General features: G+C 39.9%; 1 protein-coding gene across 1 annotated transcript in view; it reads right to left on the minus strand.

Annotated features, from left to right (window-relative positions):
* Window positions 1-19780, minus strand: part of cacna1ia (calcium voltage-gated channel subunit alpha1 Ia) — a 202012-nt gene extending 182232 nt beyond the window's left edge. Inside the window, exon 1 of the mRNA XM_061712565.1 lies at window positions 18894-19780. The gene's annotated coding sequence lies outside the window, so the exon portion shown is untranslated. The remainder of the gene's footprint in view (window positions 1-18893) is intronic.
* Window positions 19781-20508: the final 728 nt, after the last annotated feature.

A 20508-nucleotide genomic window follows, 5' to 3' on the forward strand; every position in this document is an offset into this window, starting at 1 on the left:
GATGTTAATGTGGAGCGGTGCAGACTCTACACTGGTCTGTTGTGATGAAGAGAGAGCTTAGCCAAAAAACAAGACTCCCCTTTGTGGGCTGGTCTTTGTTCCTACCCTCACCTCTGGTCACATATTAGTTTTCTCCACAGGTTGGCGGTTGAGAAGTTCAGCCATCTAAGAGGGACTCTGAGTAGACAACAAGCTCTGCCTCATTTGTGGACGAGACCAAGGAGAAGGAAAGTAAAGTTATGTTATGACAGTAAAGATCCTTGAATTATGTCGCTACTTGAGAGCGCACCGTTGGAATTGTGTTGTGTTACTGCGACAATGAACTACAGGCAGGAGCTTCACAGTGCTGTAAAACACTCCCTACAGCAACACCTCGAGGCAATAGTGTACTTCAGATATGACTCATTCCCTCTTCTCTTTTTAATGTATGTGTGACCGGATCTTCAATCTCATCTTCAATCTTGTCTCCCCTCCAGAGGTTTTGTCATTTTTTGTCATCCCTCCTCACCTCACCTCCCCTTATCCCTAACAAGCGACAGGGACCAGAGGGCAGAGTGGAAGAGATCCATCCTCAGAAAACTTTTCTGCAAGGGTAACTGGGCTAAAAATACTCGTGATTCTCTTCTCTGTCTCATTAGAAGGTCTCTAGATGCAACCACTCAAATACACACACATGTCACAGAGTCACAAAGGGACTCAAATTACATTCTCCAGGGAGAAATGATATGTTAAAACAATATTTTTGTGAGTTTTTGTGTGAAAGCTTCATAGTAGTTACTCAGGGATGTTCTACCTCCATAAAAAGTCTTTACCTGCTTTGGCTATTTGTTTACAACCACAGTCCAGCTGAATGATGTCATCGAAAATGACTTTTGATGCATGAGCCTCTTGATATGAAGCAAATTCAATCAAAGTTAAGACCTGGCCTGCAGAAGCTTCTTTACATATAGACACATCATGAATGTATTAGTAGGTCCTCAAACAACCATTTATATTCACTCACAACTGTGTGTGCTTGTGAGGTTGCCCCAGGATGCTAGATGCCTCTCCAGGGAGGAGCGCCATCTAAAATAGAGAGCTTTCATGGTCTAGTTCACTGTTTGCATTCACAACAGTTTAAGCTGCCTTTCTTAATTGCTTGCTCCAGTTCTTTACTTGTAAGAATAATTTAGAAATATTAAGTGACACACTCATTTATTAGGGACCTGTTATTTGACACTTAACAAGGACCTTTTATCCAACTCCAAACATTAATTTGTTAGTAAATGTAATCTATCTACCTACCTATCTATCACGTATGTGTGTGAGTGTCTGTGGGAGAGCTAGTGTGTGACAGATGGTCTCTGGTCATTGTCCCAGTGGAGTTTCCCCTCTACAGATGCTGCCGCCAAACAAGATGTCAGCAGCAGTTTGGTCTCTTATCCCTCTATTTCCTCATTGTATGATAGATATAAATCCCTGTATGGACTGCATGACCTTCCTGACTTTTAGTGTGGTTCAAATACGATTGCAGGTAGTCTGCTCTGGAGTTGTTCACCTTAAAATTTCCACTTACTCTGTTAAATCAGGACCGCTTATAGCACTCACGACTTAACTTACATTTTGCAAGAGCACTGATCTCCTTTCATGGGTCAGGCACTTAGAATCACCAATCAAGCTAACATTAAGGTTTCTAGACTGTGGAAAGAAGTCTAGCACAAAGTATAGGGATAACGTGCAAACTCCAGACAGAAAGTCACCAGAAGAACAATAAGCTATCTGAGAGACAGTATTAACCACCACACCAACATGCTGCCCTGCAAACTGCCCTCTTTACAATCAGACATTGTTATTGCTGTTTTTTTCATGCAGGTCATATTATGGACACACAGCCTTTTGCCTCTAGCAGTGTCTAAGAACAGATTTTCAAAATCTGATCTTAAAGCGTAGTATATACATATTATAGAATGCTTCCCTACATGTCCATGCTGTTAAATATGATGTGTATAAACATTTCTGAAATCAGAAGGCCTTCAAATTAAAAAAAAAAACACACACATAGACATACACACTGGCTTGTTCACCTGCATGCTGGCTCTCTAGTTTTTGGGGTTAAGTAGCGGTAGCGGTAGCTTAGCTCAGACTGCGATCAGATCTCAAGATTTAGGTCGATTGCTGTTGTTGTTTTGGTTGGCTCCGTGCCGGTTTCGTGTTTTGTTTGTGGTTTTTTGTTGCAGATTTCCAGTGCTTGACGTGTGTTTCCGTGTGTTCCTGCTTCCTGGATTGGCAGTGGATGTCGTCACACCCCCCCACCCCCCCACCCCTCCAAAAAAAAAAAAAAATCACTGGGTTTGTATGTGTATATTTATGTATGTGTACGCATATGTACGCGTATATATATGTATATATATTAAATATAGTAATAATGCACATATATATACTTTTGGTTTCTACCGTCATGGTATCAATCATTAATATGTGTGCAGACAAGGTAAAAAAAAAAAAAAGAAGGCCTTCAAATTAGAAATAAAACAAAGAAAAAAAATGTTTGCTTTAATTCTGTTTTTTAAACTTCTATTTGCTTTAACTTGCTGTCTGGTTATGTTAAGGTGACACAAGGCAACAGAAGTCTATTTTAGGGTTGGGGGTCAGATGTCACTTGGAAGACATAGCATGTTTGAGGGCTCTAAATTTTGAGGTTTCCTCAATTTCAGCATTTCACCAAAATTATTCAGTGGATTCAGGTGCGACAGATCTTTTAACCCTGCAGAAAGCTCTGGGCTAAGATGTCACCGTCAATCAGTCTCATTTTATTCAAAGAACACCATGTGGCTTTAGATGCATGCGTCTTTTTCCCTCTGTCTCCCTTATACCTCAGGGTGTGCACCCACTTGCAGACATTTTGACACACCTGCCCATCCATGAACACTTAATATACAGCAAGCCTGCTTGTGCAGCCAGTGAATAACACAAAGACTTCACCTTTGGTATTTCCTCCTGTCTCATCTTGGTCTGGCGGAACAGGGGCCAACTTGATAAAACTCATATGTCAAAGAAGAAATTGATTAGTAAACGAGACATCTGAGGGGGGCAGTGTAGTAATTAGTAATTAGACCGGCACGGTCCCAGCTTGAGATCAACAAGCTCGGACCTGTGGAGCCTTCTGCACGTGTGTGTGTGTGTGTGTGTGTGTGTGTGTGTGTGTGTGTGTGTGTGTGTGTGTGTGTGTGTGTGTGTGTGTGTATGCAAGTGTCCCCTTATGTCTATGAGTGCATTTCCAATTAAACGCAGTGAAACTGAGAGGCTGGCCTATAGAAATCTAATTACCAGCATCCTCAGGGGGGAAGAGGACAGAGTGCCTTCAATGTGTCAGAACATATTGAAAGTGTGTGTGTGTGTGTGTGTGTGTGTGTGTGTGTGTGTGTGTGTGTGTGTGTGTGTGTGTGTGTGTGTGTGTTAAAATTATGTACGTTTATAAAGGTGTAAATGTTTATGAATTCATTGAGATATTTCTGCTCTGGCAGTGGGATTAGCGTGTCTGCATAATTTAACGCCTGAATCACACTAGTGTATGGCTGTGTCTTTAACATGCATAAATCTACATGTGCATCTGTATATTTCAGTTTTATGCCTGTGTGCATTTCTATGAATTTCCTGCATTAGTGTGCGTTTGTGGTCAATGTCTTTGTGAGTGACCAAAGGCAATGAATCAGGGCGGCAGCGAGGTGCTCAAAGGAAGTACGACGTCATTACCATCAACCACCACAATAGCTCCATATGTCTGTCAGCCCCCGTGCTGAACCTGAGAATACACAGCTGGCATTAGAGAGGGAGATCAGACAGGCAGACTGAGAGAAAGCGAGTGATAGATGACAGAAAAGGGAACCAAAACAAAGAAGACAAATGGCCCAGCTGGGTGATGTCATGCTATGTCTTCACAAAGCAAAAGAAACAGGAATTTGTGTAATAAATGACAAAAATGTGAAAGCAGCCTTATAGGGAGACGTATAATCATACAACCAACCTGTTTCAGTTCTTGAATTTTACGTATCAAATCTGTTTTCTAATCTGTTTTCAACAAGGTCCTACAGTTAAGCACCTCAGATGAACAACAACACAAGGGATGTTACAATGTGTCATCATTCATTTAACAAGAACTAATCCAGAATGCAGGACCAGTACGTGCAAAACAAACCGCCATTATAATGCTTTTACAGCAATTAACAGGGTAAGTAGCAGCCAGGTGTTACTAATTAAATCCACTTGATGAATTGATCTTCAGCAGGTGTGCTCCCCTCTGTAATATCAGAAGTTTAGGCAGTTTCATGTCTGAAGCATTGAAGTGCTAGCACAATGCCAAACAGGAAAGACATCAACAATGATCTAAGAGAAACAGTTGTTGCTGTCCATCAACCTGGTAAAAGTTATAAAGCCATTTCCAAACAATTTAGATACCTTTATTCTGCCACATAAAAGATTATTCACAAGTGGAAAACATTGTTTACAGTTGCCAGTCTTCCCAGAGGTACAGTAGATGTCCCAGCACATTCATCCAAAGGTCAGACTATGGCAATGCTCACAGAAAATGCAAAAACCCAAGAGCTACAAGCCCCCAGTAAGAATGTTAAAGTTTAAGATTGAAAACACTGGCAAGATTTTCAATCAAGACTGCATGCTGAATCAACAAACCCATCAAGAAAATGTGTCATTGTCAAGTCTGAAGATTCACAACATGAAAAAAACCAGACGTCATGTAAAGTGTAACTGACAACAAAATTCAATGATTTGCAAACCTCATAAACCTGTATTTTATTTACAGTAGACCATAGAAAACACATCACATTTTGAAAGTAATAAACTTGACCATTTCATGAAAAATGTTAGCACATTTTCAATTTGATAACAGCAAACTGTCTTAAAAAAGATGGTGCATGGGTAATAAAAGTCTATAAAAAGTAACTGGTACTAAAAAAGAAACATGGGGAGTAACATCTTGCCACTAATCAGGTTAAATGGCAACATCCTAAGGGGTGAAAATACTGGCTGTCTGACCCTGCGTTCACGTCAGTTCGCGTCCGTTAGCATTCACAACCAACTGCAACCTCGCTTGCGAGGAGAGAGCGGCGTACCGGAGGTAACCGATTGGGGCAGTAAGCAGAGTTAGAAAAGTAATAAAATACCTTCAAAGCACTGCGCAATTTTCCGACCTCCGCGTCAAGTCACTTGTAGTCAACTGGTGGTCTGACCTGGACTAGCGCCACCTGTGGGCAAAGTGAGAACTGCAGGTCGTGTGCACGTTCAGTGTTTTTTGGAGAAGGTGCATGTCCATGCATAAAACAAATTCAAGGATACGCGTGTCGGCCATGATGCGCTTGCGTACGCGTTCTGAACAGCAAGTATATTCGCCCCCTTAGTGACATGACTGGCTATAAAAAGAGCATCTTCAAGAGCCAGAGTCTCGAAGTAATGACAGACAAAGCCTCAACAATTTACAAAACAACTCTGACTACATATTATGAAGCAATTTGAGAATAATGTTCCTCAGTCTAAAATTGCAGAAATCTTGAATATCTCATCATCTACAGCATATAATATTAGCATAGATTCCAAGAATTTTGAAAACAATCTCTGGATCCATAGGACAAGGATGACAGACAGAATAAGATTCCCCAGATCTCATGGCCCTCAGGTGACACTGCATTAAAAAAGGGCAGGTTTCTGTAATGAAAAATCACTGAATGGGATGAGGAATGCTGTGTAATAAGAGAGTTCTTCGAGGCACGCACAAATGCAGTTTATCATTTATTCCATAGTGCATTATATGGAATAGGGAGACTGCACATCTGGAAAGAAAACATCAATGCTGAGAGGTGGATACAGGTATTAGGGCAACATATGCTCCTACCCAGACAACGACTTCTTCAGGGAAGGTTTCTACATTGCATACCACATTCATTACAAAAGCAGGGCTGCATAATAGAGGAGTCCAGATGCTTTGATCAAATGAAAACATTTGGTGCACCATGAAATGAAAAACATGACAAAGAAGACCCAGAACTGTTGACCTCCTTGAATTCAATAACTGGAAATTCCTGATCAAAAACTCCACCATCTGGTGGTCTCCTCAGTTCCTAGTCGTACATGAACCGTTGTTAACGGCACAGAGGATGCCACACAGCACTAAAACACTGGCCTTGAAAAACATATTAAATATATCTTGCTGGGATCACGTTAAAGATTGCCTTATTTTTTTTCTAAAGATGATCAATTTCCTGACTTTAAATATATACTGTATGTTCTTTGTATTTGATTGTGAGCGAAGTGTGGGTTTGTGAGATGAGCAAATCCTGGCAATTTTGTTTTTGATTTACCTTTTGCATCCTCCACGAACATTTTTGGAATTTGGAATAATTAAAGTACAGCTCATGAACCAAAGCTCTTGTACATAATCTGTCAAAGGTAATGGTACCTGTCTTTTGGCTCAGGTATATATGACAATAAAGCCTACCCAATGGCATATTCTGAAACACCTCACTGGCAGAGCAAAGTCAAAAACTGTTTCTGTGCTCCTTTAGCCAAATGTAAAATGTGTTGAGGAAAATATATCAACATTAAGAAATAAAAAATCATTAATAAGGCAACAAAAAAGCATTTGGGATAAAAAAAAAAAAAAGATTTAACAAAAAAAGTTAATTTAGACACTTATGTCAGATTAAAGACAAAGAGACAGAGAAAACAACACCGGTATCACTGGAACTGGTGTGTTAAACAGTTTATCAATGCTGTTGGAAAACAAGTTGTTTTTTTCTGCAACCTAGTGTGGGAAACTTGTGATGAAAAACAATGCCAGTATTTTCGTATGTCCTCTGTGATGTTTGACGACTTTTGGCATCAGATTGCTGCCTTTGTTAGACACACCAACACACAAAGTGAGCCTGTAACTGCTACAGAGCTCCCTGGTCAACTTACATGTGGTCAAGTGCTGCACTGGCCGACACCAGCGTCTCCAGAGGTGAATGAATATTGCATCTCAAATATCATCTACCCATCTTCTTCCGCTTATCCGGAGTTGGGGTCACAGGGGCAGTAGTCTAAAGAGGGAAGCCCAGACTTCCCTCTCTCCGGCCACTTCGTCAAGCTCATTTTGGGGTATCCCAGGGCCGTCCAAGACCAGCCGAAAGACGTAGTCCTTCCAGCATGTCTTGGGTCATCTCGGGCTCTCCACCAAATGGGATATGCCCGCAAAACCTCACCAAGGAGGAGTCCAGAATGCATCATCACCAGATGCCCGAGCCACCTAATCTGCCTCCGATTCGATGGGAAATCAACCCTATGCCCACCCTGTATAGGGTGGAGAGAACACACCACCGTATGCCGTCTGAGGACAATGGTCTATGGTAGGTGCTGATTCTCACCCCAGCCGCTTCATATTTGGCCACTCCCATGAGAGTTGGAGGTCATGGCCTGATGAAACCAACAGAACCACATCATCTCCAATAAGTAGACACAATTCTGAGATCACCAAACACGACCCCCTCCACTTAGAACTCCCAGTATTTCTATTCCATGAAATCATTAACCCGTCTGCAAACAAATTAATTTGTACTATGTTTGTACCATAGATAACTGGATAACAATCTATGAGAGAATTGAAAAGTCAGTCATGTCAATGTGACATTCATACTTAGTAACTCTGCAAGAGACCGCTTAATAGCGGCCACGGCGCTAGAACTTATCAAGTGATAAGCGATATCGATAATGGAACCGGAATCTGTAAATTCTTAACAATTCCCATCCCTACCTCCACTACTCGGCTGCTTCTAGAAATTCTTTCCATAAGTAAAGGACAGGATCGGTGAGTAAGAGCAGCCTTGTCGTTGTCCAATGCTCATGGGAAACAAGTTTGACTTACAACCGGCAATGCGTCTCACCTATGTGTCACATATTTTTTGAGGACATGCACAACTGACATGCCAAACGAATGCAAGATACATGTGGCAGCCATGGTGCAGTCTCACATGTGTCATAAATAGCAAGTACAGTATATTCTAGGCCTTACTGGTGCTTCTTTGGAATCTGGATTTTAGTTCACTGCAACTAGCCCTCTGCTCCAAACCACCCACTGCTTCTTTTTTTATTTTCTCCACATACCATATGTAGGAACTGAAAATATAAAGTCAGGACAGACCTTAGATGACATTACAAACCTAAATTTAGTTAAAAGTGCACTTGTGGTTCTTTGTCATTTTCTGTACAGCTATAATTCAAGTCAATGAACACACACACACACACACACACACACACACACACACACACACACACACACACACACACACACACACACACACACACACACACACACACACACACACACACACACAAAGCTGACAATCAATCAAATCCATCAACCAATAGACAGAGTGAGGGCTGACATTTACAGCCTTGCAGCTCCCAATGTTGTGCAAAGCTGTGTGTATATGTTTGCATTCTTGTGTATTTGACTGTTTGTGTTATATATGTGTGGGTTTCTTTGATTCATATCGTACAGAAAGTGCAGACAATGTTTACGCCTTAATAGAAGAAATACAGAATATGTCCAGGTATATAAATGATCACGGTCACGGTGTGCTTTATGTTGACAAAGAAGCAGATGGAAATGGAAAACCATGGCAGTTGTGTTTCTGACACAGCAGGTGAATCTTTAGACTTGTATAAAGCCTTTAAGATCATCATCATAAAATGTAATTCCCAACACTAATTTGCACTGGAATCAGTTTGACTCCAGAGTTGCAGATTGTGGTCACCCACATCTTTGACTTCATTGAGTTGTGGCCAAGGGCAATTCTATAATCAGACCTTAAAGGATGTTTTACGGGTTTAGCACTCCGAGCATGTGCAATCACCCTGTTAAATTACGCTGGATAACATTAAAGAACATTATTTATGTGGCAATTTAATTACATTCATAACTAAATGGAACCCGTATACTACTACTAATACAAACCCTGGATGCCATCAATTAGTTAAAAACCTTTCTGAGACAAAAAGACTTAAAGTGAAGGTGACATGAGGAAAAATTATACTAGTCATTGCTTTAGTCTCGGAATTTAGTGGGGACAGAAAGAAGAATTACATAATAGAGGTATTATCACCATCCCTCTAATCTCGACACCTGAACAAGAAGTACACTGGTCAGATAATCATCTAAGCTTTTAAAAAAACTTAGAGGATAGCAAAACAACATCACTGAATAGTTCATTGTGGAGTCCAGATTCTTTCACAGCCATAACCACCGGTGCAGTACGTAGCAACCCAATTACACCTGGGTGGGGACAGACATTATACAGTAACTTATCAGGAGCATCCATGCACCACTAACCAGATATCATATTACGAGTAGAGTTGCTAATAACACCATATATCACCATGTTTTTACAGCAAAGCTAACAACAGTCATTCACCACTTTTAGGCACTTTTACTGTGCCTATTGGTATTCCCTGGAAATCAGAGTAAAATCCTGAGGAACCAGAGAAATTTGTTGTATCGAAGAGAAGAAGAATTACTAGTCCACTGCTATGAATGTGAGCAGAATAAGCCGTCTTGTTTTTCATAAGGTTTCACTTTTTAACCTGATTCTTTTTGTTCTCTCTCTACATTAAATCTCAGTCTTATAGGAATAATAAATATTCTGTGAGCTGCAGCGCATGCTTTTCAGTTCAGTTGCCAACTGTGCAGCAGGAATAAGTTAGAGAGCAAGATTTTTCAGAAACTACCAGTGACCTCTGAACTAGTGATCTAACTAACAAACAGTTGTTCTTCTACTTTGTTTGCACCATGAGATTATAGACGGGTATTTTCAAACTCACGGCAACACTGAAGAACTCTGTTGAAACAATTACCAGTTTTATTCATTGACAACTTACTTTAGTTCTTTTGTTGCGACCATGGACTGAAAAAATATAATAATAATAATGGACAAAGCATTAAGTCACCACTGTGACCACTGGTGTCTGAACCATGATTTTAAAACCTCTTTTTCTTCATACGGGGTGCAGCTCTTGAAGCCTACGGGAGCATGCCCACCATATGTCAATCAAAGTTAACTTTGGCTATCTGCTCCTTCTGCAGATCCCCAGTGAAATATCTCCAGGCCTGCCGACAGATGTTAACAGCAGAATATCTTGTTTAACACATTCTCAGCTGTGAAATCAAAAATCATAGTCGCGTTTAGCCAACGGTGGAAAAGTAGAAATGGGTGGTTGCTTTACTAAGCACAGTAGCATGACAATTACCAATAAGGAAGTGATAACGGCTAGCCATTGGCTGAGCTGACTGTCTATTAATTATATTAGAAATAAATGTAATGCATTATATAAATTCTCCTGACGTGGTACAAAACTATTCCACCTCCCCAGAGAAGTCATGGCAGTGAACTCAATCTATCAAGACCAAAATAGTTTTTTGAATCAGGCTGTAAATATGTTTATTTCTTCCCTAAAGTTTAACATTTTAACATGGGAGTCACTGGAAATTGACTCGCTTTTGGAGCCAGCCGCTAGGGGTCAGTCGAGGAACTGCAACAAATTTGAATTCTGCATAAGACTCAACCCGGGAGTTACATGGTTGGCACTTGGTTGCGGTTGCGAAATAAGACTCACTACTACTGCATACTTATTTGGTCTTACTAAATTATTAAACTGGTGCAATGTCGATGCTCTAGGATGCCAACTACTGGCCATTTACATAACACCGTGAATACTGCCTGTATTCATGTGTTTCATTAAATAGCTAAAAACTGTTACTGTTTTATTGATTGTCTCTAAGAGATACGCCGCATTACACAAAATATTACAAATCTAGGGTTTGCGCTACTAATATGCTCTATAAATGGTGTAGAGACTTTCAATACTTGGAGCACCAGTGCAATATAATGTACAATTTCTACAAAACTACATTTAATGTTCATATAGAATTTTTTGTTTTTTTGATTTACTGCCTCATTGCTTAATTCTATTAGAAATATTGCAGTGACGAAATTGCCAAGCACATTGTATACGGTACATGTTTATTTTTCAGTTCTGATGAACTTGAGCAAAAAAAGATTCAAAAGTTTACTGAAAAACCATCTCTTATTTGAACACCATTCTGCTGATATTTAGCTGATGCAACCATCTAAATTAAATATATACATTCTAAGGTCTTACTATTGTTAAATGATGTGAACCTCTATATTCCAAGGTATACTGTCAATTAGAACTAGGTCGTGTTGTTTTGTATTGTATTGTATTGTATTGTATTGTATTGTATTGTATTGTATTGTATTGTGTTGTGTTGTATTGTATTGTGCTGTACTTAGTTCTAAGTGTTGTCGTCTTGTGGTTGTAGTGACTCCTTATGTCACTTGTTGTGTTGTGGTTGTAGTGACTGTTGTTTGTGAAAGGTTGTCATGTGATTATGTTTGATGTGTTCATTGTTGTGGAACATCTTAATGTGACTACATGTATGTTTTGCATTGTATAAAATACAGTTATTGAGGTGGACTCCAGGAAGAATAGCTGTTGCTCTGGTCACAGCTAATGGAGATCCGAATAAATGAAATGAAATGTCATTACAAAAGCCAAATAAAGTACTGATTCGTTGTGGCTCCTTAATAAACCCAAATGTTTGGTAGGTCCCTGTCTATTACAATTTGTTGCATATTCTCTGCCATGCATACCGAGGAGAACGAGATAGAAAGCATGTACAGAGCTGTTTTTCAGAGATAACTCCAGTCAAATGTGTAGCTGGGTCTCTAAACTGCTTACTCAAAACTGCTGCTGCTTTAACAGACACTATAAAACTGTTTGGCGTGAGTCCTGGTGGCTCAGTGTGATGAGGCACATAAAGTCATTGTACTTTATCTCACGATTTCACTGATTTGAAGCATCAAAGAAAGCAATACTGCATTACCCCCTAACACCTCCAGCTTTTCTTTTTTTATATCATGCTTAACTGCTAAACCAACTGTTAATTAAAGGGAATTTTACAAGAATTCTGATATTGGAATAATCCAAATGTGTATTCTTCAAATAATCTTTCATGTTTTGTGAAGGTTTGTAGAAGTCTTATAAAAATGAAAATCTGAGGTTGTTGCTAGTATGAGTAATATTAGAGGATGAACAAAATATATACATATATAATTTTAAATGATCAGGAAAGCAATTTCAGGTGTCACTGTAGGTTAACATTTGAGACAATAATTGCATAATGTGCCTCAATTTCCCAGTTACTAAATTAGCCCATTACAGCCACTGTGCATGTGCATGTAACTTAAAAGTGCTGATCTATTCATAATGTACCTAATCGTATAAAGCATCTTGAGACATATTATTAGCCTATATGTTTACTTCCCAAGTGCTACATGATCCATTAATCCTGCAATCAACCATGCAAAACATCTTGAGACATTAATGATACCGACTTCCAAAAGGTCACAAATGCCCATGGCGGGGGTGCTGTTTTTTCACATCAGTGAACAGTGAGCAGAATGGGGCTGAACGGTGGGATGTGGTGTCCGTCAGAATGACTTAGTGATGGTAGAGCAGGCCTGAGATGGCCCGCCTTACTGGTGTCAACCCTGACAGATTACAAAACTTTGACAGAAGAGGCACATGAGGAGGTTCCATGTGTATGTTACGAGGAACAGGGATGCAAAGGGACAATACGCATAAACGCAGTCTGTGCAAGAGTGATAAACATCAGCGCAGAAGCATGTTCTGCAAAGTTTTTTGCAAACAACTTGTATGTTTTTGTGTGTTGTGTTGCATTTATATCCTGTTAAAATGACACAGTACTGAAAGAAAAAACATGTTCAAAAAGCTTTATTATCATTGTCGTAATTTACCGTTGTTCATTTCTTACTTACTATAGCCTACATTTGGATTTTAAATAGCAATTGGTCAAATTTACAAATTACAGATGTAAACTTTAAAGTAACAATTAAAGGGTGTGGCATAGCAAAAGAAATGCATGAAATCAAAAACTGATTGCAGTGCGTGTGAAGTTTTGGTTCTACCTGTTCAATTATGTTGGGAGTGGACAATTCCATCAAGATAACTGTGATGGGGAATATGTTCTGACTTAATCTCTTCCCCTTAAGCCATTTTTACTTGAGAGATGAACTCACTCTGAATAGCTAGAATACAAGTTTCTGACATGCAGGTGAAAGGACATTCTGCAAGACAAGGTAGCTGTTCCTTACCAGGAAAACGTTAGACAACGGAAATTTAAACCTGTCTCGAATTGCTGTTTCAATAAGCAAGTATTTGGCATTTTAAAATCATACTGTTACAATACACAAAGTCAAAATATAAAGCAGACATTGTCTTTGTCTCTGCAGATTTGATTTCTCATTGAAACATGAGGTTCTGTAGGAGGAAATTATTCATGGGTTAATATGAAGCTACTGTCAGACGATTTAGCTTTCAACATTGAGGAAGACCTGACCTGGCGTGTGGACACCACAGAACTTTTAAAGAAGGCACAGTGCAGACTCTACTTCCCGAGGGTCCTGAAGAAGAACAACAGCACCCAGAGACTGCTGGTGTCTGTATACTGTTCTATCATAAAGAGCATTTTCACTCACTGCCTCTGTGGGGTTTTCCAGCTGCACTGTGGCACACAACAATGCGCTTTAGAGGGCCATTGAGACTGCTGAGGAAATGATCGGGGCTATCGCTCCATTCTGGAAGATCTACAGTTCCAACTGGCTCAGAAAAGACCATAATATCACAAAGGACCTATGCTGGTCACTTGCTGTTTAACTGATACAATTGGACCAATGCTAACACAAGGACAAACCGGCTCAGAATTGTTTTTCTTTTCTTTTTTTTCCTCATAGCTGCACGAGCCTTAAACACTAGAACATAATGGTCAAATCAATGTGCAATAAAGGATCTGTGCATATTATTTTTAAAGCCCACCTTTAAAAAAAATACTTCCACCAATCATTTATAAGCTTTTCTTGATCTTGCATTGTTTGAGGCTGGTAATCAATTTCAGAAAACATGTTACAATCACAATAAAGTGATTCTTAATACCCCACATCTTTCCAAATGTTTTTCAAGCGCGATACAGACAAAATAGTGTACTTCAAAGGTGGGTTAATAGCATATCAAAAGACATATATAACCATTTTGTCACCTGCGTGCACAACAGCCTCTTCTTTTAGTATCTCTATCCTCCTACTTTTAACTTAATTTCCAGAAGACATATCTCACGTGCCAAATGAGTTGATGTATAACCGGCAGCTACCATCTACCATGTCAACTAATCTTGCCACAATACCAGTCATAAATACGCACATGCAGCTACCATAAATCCACACCTCTGCTTGCTGTGCAGCAGACAATCATCTATAATTGGGATGTTGTGTGGCTGGGCGACTGCTGCTTGTCAACAGAGATTAGCTGCTGACAACTGAGGGTATATGTGGGTTTGAATCCGTTGTAGCACCTGTGCACACTGAGTGAAAGCACCTAGATTAAATGTGATACTGTAAAGACACACCACGAGCATGCATCCAAACCAAATAAAGTATGTGTGGAAGTAAATGAGTAGAAAAACATCATCATTTCTTCTTGGTTCCAGGTCAGGATGCATACTATATCTGGAGATATAAGTAGACTCAGTCACAATTGTACATTAAGCTCATCTTAAAACAGTAAAGCAAATCATTCCAGTTAGAATGGAGAAAAAGATTAAGTGCAACAATCACCTGTTGTTTTCTTATTAATTCTAATCTCCAGAGTACTCATATTATCCTTGACCTCATCTGAACTGTGCATTATACCTTTCAACACCTCAGAGATTTTACAGGCTCAGTGATTCTGATAATTGAAAATGTAGTGACATGCGGTTGAAGCTTAATTCTCCCTCAAAGTAACTCCCTTTACAGACTTTGCATATTAAACAGACCGGAAAACGTCGGGCTGATAGCATCATTTGGCTTTCCCTGTGCGCAGATCGATGAATAGGAACCGACAGATGACAAACTTGCCGTCTATAATCATTTGAGTTCAACAGTTTTACTCAGCAGGTGTGATGTAAGATGTTAACAATGTTAACAATGTTAAAGACCTTAGATTATGGAAAGAGTCCCATATGAAAGCTCTTGGGCTTGAGCTCAAAATGGGCAAATGCCATAGATCTCATATGGATTCAGAATTATAGGCTCTGAATTGGAAGCATATGTGAGCCAAATATGTGAGGCCCAGGAGGGGTAAATTGCCCCCCACATAAAATCCAGGTAGACCCCATTCAGAGTCCATATGGCTGACCACCTTTTGTTTTATTTGGGAGCCAACAAATAAACCCTTGCGGGGTTAAAACCTTAAAATGAAGAACATGGATCTTTTCATCACTGCAGTGTCACAATTAAACATTCATCAAACTCAAAAGGAGAACGGCCTGCTTCCTCCCTCTCTCTCTTTTCTTTTTCTTTTTTCTTTTTGGAGTATTCAGGCACTGACAGGAGAGCCACAGTATACTCTTTGTGAGAGGGATGTGGGCAGCGGCAGCTCAAGTGCTTTCAAAGCTGCAGCGCTGAAACAACCTGTTTGGAACAGAGCTAAAAAAAAAAAAAAAAAAAAAAAAGCAGCTTACAACTATAGTCCAGTCCAATGATGATGTGTTCTGTGGCTTTATCTGAAACTTATTCAAGGCCTACATATACATGTAAAAAGATGGTGGAATATGAGACTTTCAAACCTTTTTATTTCTTTTCAGTGTTTCGCCCATCACTCCTGAAACATGCGCACTCACAACTGGGCAAATATATCACAGTTGCCAGGATTGTGCTCCGTAGCTCATTAAATGGATTAAACGGTGTTTATTGACCTAAGTATTTACTAAAACTCTCCCTTTGTTTATTCAGCCTTTAAAAATCAGCAGCTTCATTCCTTTTATTACTGAAAATTGGCATTCACAGATATGATTAACCCGACTATCTTCATTTGTAATTATGATTTAGTGCCTGCTGCAAACACAAACTCCTCCTTTCTGCATGGTTTTAGCTTTTTAGATGACCTGTGCAGCCTTGTCTTTCGTATTGCATATTTATGAGTCTTTGCATGGATTCCAATAATTTGCAGATAGACATAAGTCTTGCAAACACACATGCACGCTTTTTGGTTATGATCACGTTCGTTATGACACGAAATCAGAGCCTGTGGGTGAGTGTTCATGAGTCAACAGCCTTGCCCGCCAGTGGCATTAACAGTGAGTCACTTCTGTGAGAAGAGAAAAACGACACACTCAAAGAAATAGATAGGTGGGCCTGAAGTCAGGACCACCTCATTTATGATACTCGTGCCTGCAGCAGACTGGTCAAAGCTTTCTGAATGTTGTTTTAAACTCTTATTTGTGCTTTATTTTAATGGGCGACATGCAGCTGAATTATGAATTATTATTTAATGATCAAATGATCAAAAGAGAAGAAAACTTTAAGAAAAGTAACAGTTGTCTCATAAATTTAGCTACAGATGGGCTGCATAAAAATGTTCTCCAATCACTTTTGCTTGGAGTCATATTTTGTCATTCGTCTTATCTGTGTTCTATAATTTCCATTGGTGTTCATGCCTCCACCCATCACCTCCTTTTGTTCTCCTTGATAGAATATTGAAAGTCACAGCTACAAAACCCTCTTCTCTGCTTCTTTCCCCCTTCTGGCCTTTGCGGGAGGCTCTCAACGCACAGTATGTGGCTGCCCTCGCCACACAATTGTCAAGCATAAACCATTCGTTTCACCTAACTTAACAAGGCCAGCATTCATTGCTGACAAACTGGTATCCTGCTTGCTGCCATTCTCAGAGTGCTGCATTCAGCTATGCGTCATTTTCATCCTTTTCTTCTCACCTTCTATTTCTTCAGTCTCCCTTTTTAACATTCCCCCTGACCTTTACACCTCCTGCCACTTTCACCAATCTTCTTAGGTTTTTTTCTATGCTTTTTGCACTCTGTCTTTTCTACAGCTTTCACATTTTTTCCTTTAAAATCTTGTGATTCCTCTTGGTATCTTTCTAATACTCTAGTGCCTACTGCTGCATTTCATTTTATACATACACACCTTTTATTCCTCAATTTGTGCAGCTTCATTTCTCTTTCAGGTCATTGTGTCCTGCTCCTTCATAAAACAAGAAATGCATCCTCTCTTTCTACAACTGTGATTAACAGTGTTATACCTCACAAACTAGACCTGAGGTCCCTTTGTAAATGGGTGTATATGTGTTTTATCTGTGTGTTGGGGTGTATGTGATCGCTTTTTAACTTTTACTTAATATCTTTGATTGCCAAAAGTCTTGTATTTACAAAAGCTGGAAAAGAAAGCTCAAGAATGCAAAATACTGACCATCCGATCCTGCACGAGTCAGTGCGGATAAAGGTTGCCTATGCAGAGCAAACGCGTTGCCTGTGAAGCTGCTATGTGATGAACTTAAGGAACACCTCAGCAGATGCCACAGCAAGACTGCATATGCCCAGTGATGGTTGAAACAACAGATCAGTAGAAATGCCCTCCAACATCAATACATCAGTTCCTTTTCACCACACATTAAAAAAGCTCTTTGATAACTATGATTTATATTCTTTTTGCAGTAAAGGCAAAGCACAAGGAACCAGTAACACCACAACAAAGTGCTCAATTTCTGATTCTCCCTGCTATTTTAGATACTGCTCCCATGTGGCAACAGTAAGACACAACAGCAATCCCTACAGAAAAAACACATCGGATCAGCTCATAATTTAATGTTATAAGAAATTTCTTTTTGTTTGTTTTAATCAATTTTTTGAGACTATAGCGACTGCAGTGAGTCAGACAGTCGGCGTACAGAATTCAACCCCATAATATTCAGACTATAGCCGTGTTACTTTGTGGCAGCTTGGGGTTAGACACTAGTGCAAAAGCAAATATCAAAAGAAGAGGAATTGAAGACATGGAAGATGCTGATATATGAACTTATTTAAGCTCTGTTCATGAGGTCAGAATTCACTTAAAACAACTGTCAGTGACCTCTTACTGTTCAAATTGAAGGCATTAACTGCAATTTTGCCGTAACCTCTAGACAACAGGTTTCATACCGAGTTGGCAGGTAATTTCTTCTTCAGTAGGGAGAACTATGGAGGCAGTGTGTGTGGAGATCGCACATATCACTGAAGTCTGCAGTATATTATTTGTTTAAGATCCTTAACTGTGTCTGGTAGTCTAATTTATTCCCATGGCCTACCAGACGCAATAAATGAGGTCCCTCAGCAATTCTGTGTGAAACATTTCAAGACTGCTTGCTTGTGCAAAAAAGAAGAAAAAAAGAAATAGGCAATATGTTAATATGAAGAAAGAGGATAACCTTAATTGCCTTCTAAGAGAACATTTTCATGGTATTTTCAGATTGCCCACAGTTGTCATGCAGTATTTGCAACCCCCCACCCCCCCATTTTCAAATTAAAGGAATCCATAACGTGGCAGACATCAGGATGTAAGAGTATAGCCTTTTAATTTTAGAATCATATTATTATCGTTATTATTATTATTAGTGGACAATTATTCTCAAACAATTCCACTTCCTGCAGAATATTTAAACAATAATGATTAAAGAAAGAAAGAAAGAAAGAAAGAAAGAAAGAAAGAAAGAAAGAAAGAAAGAAAGAAAGAAAGAAAGAAAGAAAGAAAGAAAGAAAGAAAGAAAGAAAGAAAGAAAGAAAGAAAGAAAGAAAAAGGACAGGAAGATAACTTGTCGGATCAGAGGGTCTACTTCAGGTCTAACTAAGCAACACTTTGGCGTCATCTGTGATTAATCGTTCAGCTTTTCTCACATACGCTGCATCAAACCCCATGAATGCCACTCAGCCACGCAATAATATTAGAAACAGGGAAACTTACCTTGACTGACATCAAAAAAAGGTGTGTCCAGGATTTACTGAACGAAACCGCCGACGTTTCGCCTTCTCTCATACACCTGGCCGGTTAACACCATGAAGAATCAGAATCCACTGTCAATTTATAGAACTGGTACACAGAGACGCATTTCGGAGAGAAAGAGGAAAGCAGGAACGTCTTTGCGGTGCTGCGGTACAAAGCCAAGTTCCCAGACAGGAAATTGGGTTTTGCGTTGAAGCCTCGGCGACTCTACCTTGTGCGCACTGGTTTCCACTGGAGTCACATTTCCACATATAGGCAAGATTTGAAGTCAAATGCTAATTGTTGTAGTGTTCTCCCCAATCAACTTTTAATTCAAGCCTTCTTAAGGACTATTTCAGATGCAAACGATGCAAAAACGATTACCAGTATTCTGATTTCCACTTCATGACATATGCGCAAAGGAATTTGGGAACACTTTTTTTTTTAACCATGGCCACCCTGGTGGAGTAGACTGCAAAAGATCCTATGCAGCATAAGAAAAAAATGTCAGATCCATTGCCAAACAACGTTCCCATTTAATTCCCGCCGGTGGCAAAAAAATGTTGACATGAAGAGCGTTTACCATCTCCACGGACGGTTCCAATAGCTATGGAGGTGCTCAACTTGGTGTTCCCAGACGGTTTCATCCAAAAGGCGTGCCTGTTTTCAAAACCAGACGATAATTCCCTGCAGGGTAAAAACCCAACAATTTCCACGAGAGTATCGCCTTCACTCCATCATGCGCCCAGACTTTCTCCCGGTGGAACACGCAGGCAGGGGCGCATCAGTGCAGCCAAGATACCCCACGGAGATCAATCAAAAAGGACCGCGACCAAATTTACAAATGTGGATGAAAAAAGCAAGTGCTTTAAAACTATTTTACACTCTGCGGTGTTTGTCTTTTTTCTTCAAAGATTCTGTCTTTTCTTGCCATCTTCACGGATCCTAGTTGGTCTCTGGCGTGTCAAAAAACACATATTGTGGATAAATTCCGAACTAAAGTGAGTGTGCGCGTGTTTGCGTGTGTGTGTGCATGAGAGAAGGAGAGAAAGGGTGAGAGAGTGAGGGAGAGAGTGAGAGAGAGAGAGAGAGAGAGAGAGAGAGAGAGAGAGAGAGAGAGAGAGAGAGAGTGAGCGAGAGAGAGAGAGAGAGAGAGAGAGAGAGAGAGAGAGAGAGAGAGAGAGAGAGAGAGAGAGAGGAGGGTCGACACTCCTCTACATGAACAGTGAATTTCTTGTAGCATCATTCAATATTCGAATGAACTGAACTTCATTCAATTTCACTGAATATTAAACCGCACAGACCACAGGGGAACATTAAACCTGAATTATGGTCCCGCGTTAAATCGACGCAGAGCGTACGCCGTAGGATACGGCGTAGGCTCTGCGTTGGTGTAACGTGGAACCATAAATCAGCCTTTAGCCGGATACTTCTCTTCATGTCTGCCGGAGCGTGTGCGCGTTGCCTTTTCTGTGTGGGGCAGTATGTGGTTAAAATGGGGTTTAGTGGATTTAATATTTGATAAGGCTTCCTTAAACATTTAAGCAGTTCATGCCAATTGTTCATTAAGTAGGCGTTCGTGCACACGGAAACAGAC

Source organism: Cololabis saira, chromosome 21 (assembly GCF_033807715.1).
Source record: "Cololabis saira isolate AMF1-May2022 chromosome 21, fColSai1.1, whole genome shotgun sequence".
In the NCBI taxonomy this organism is placed as follows: domain Eukaryota; kingdom Metazoa; phylum Chordata; class Actinopteri; order Beloniformes; family Belonidae; genus Cololabis; species Cololabis saira.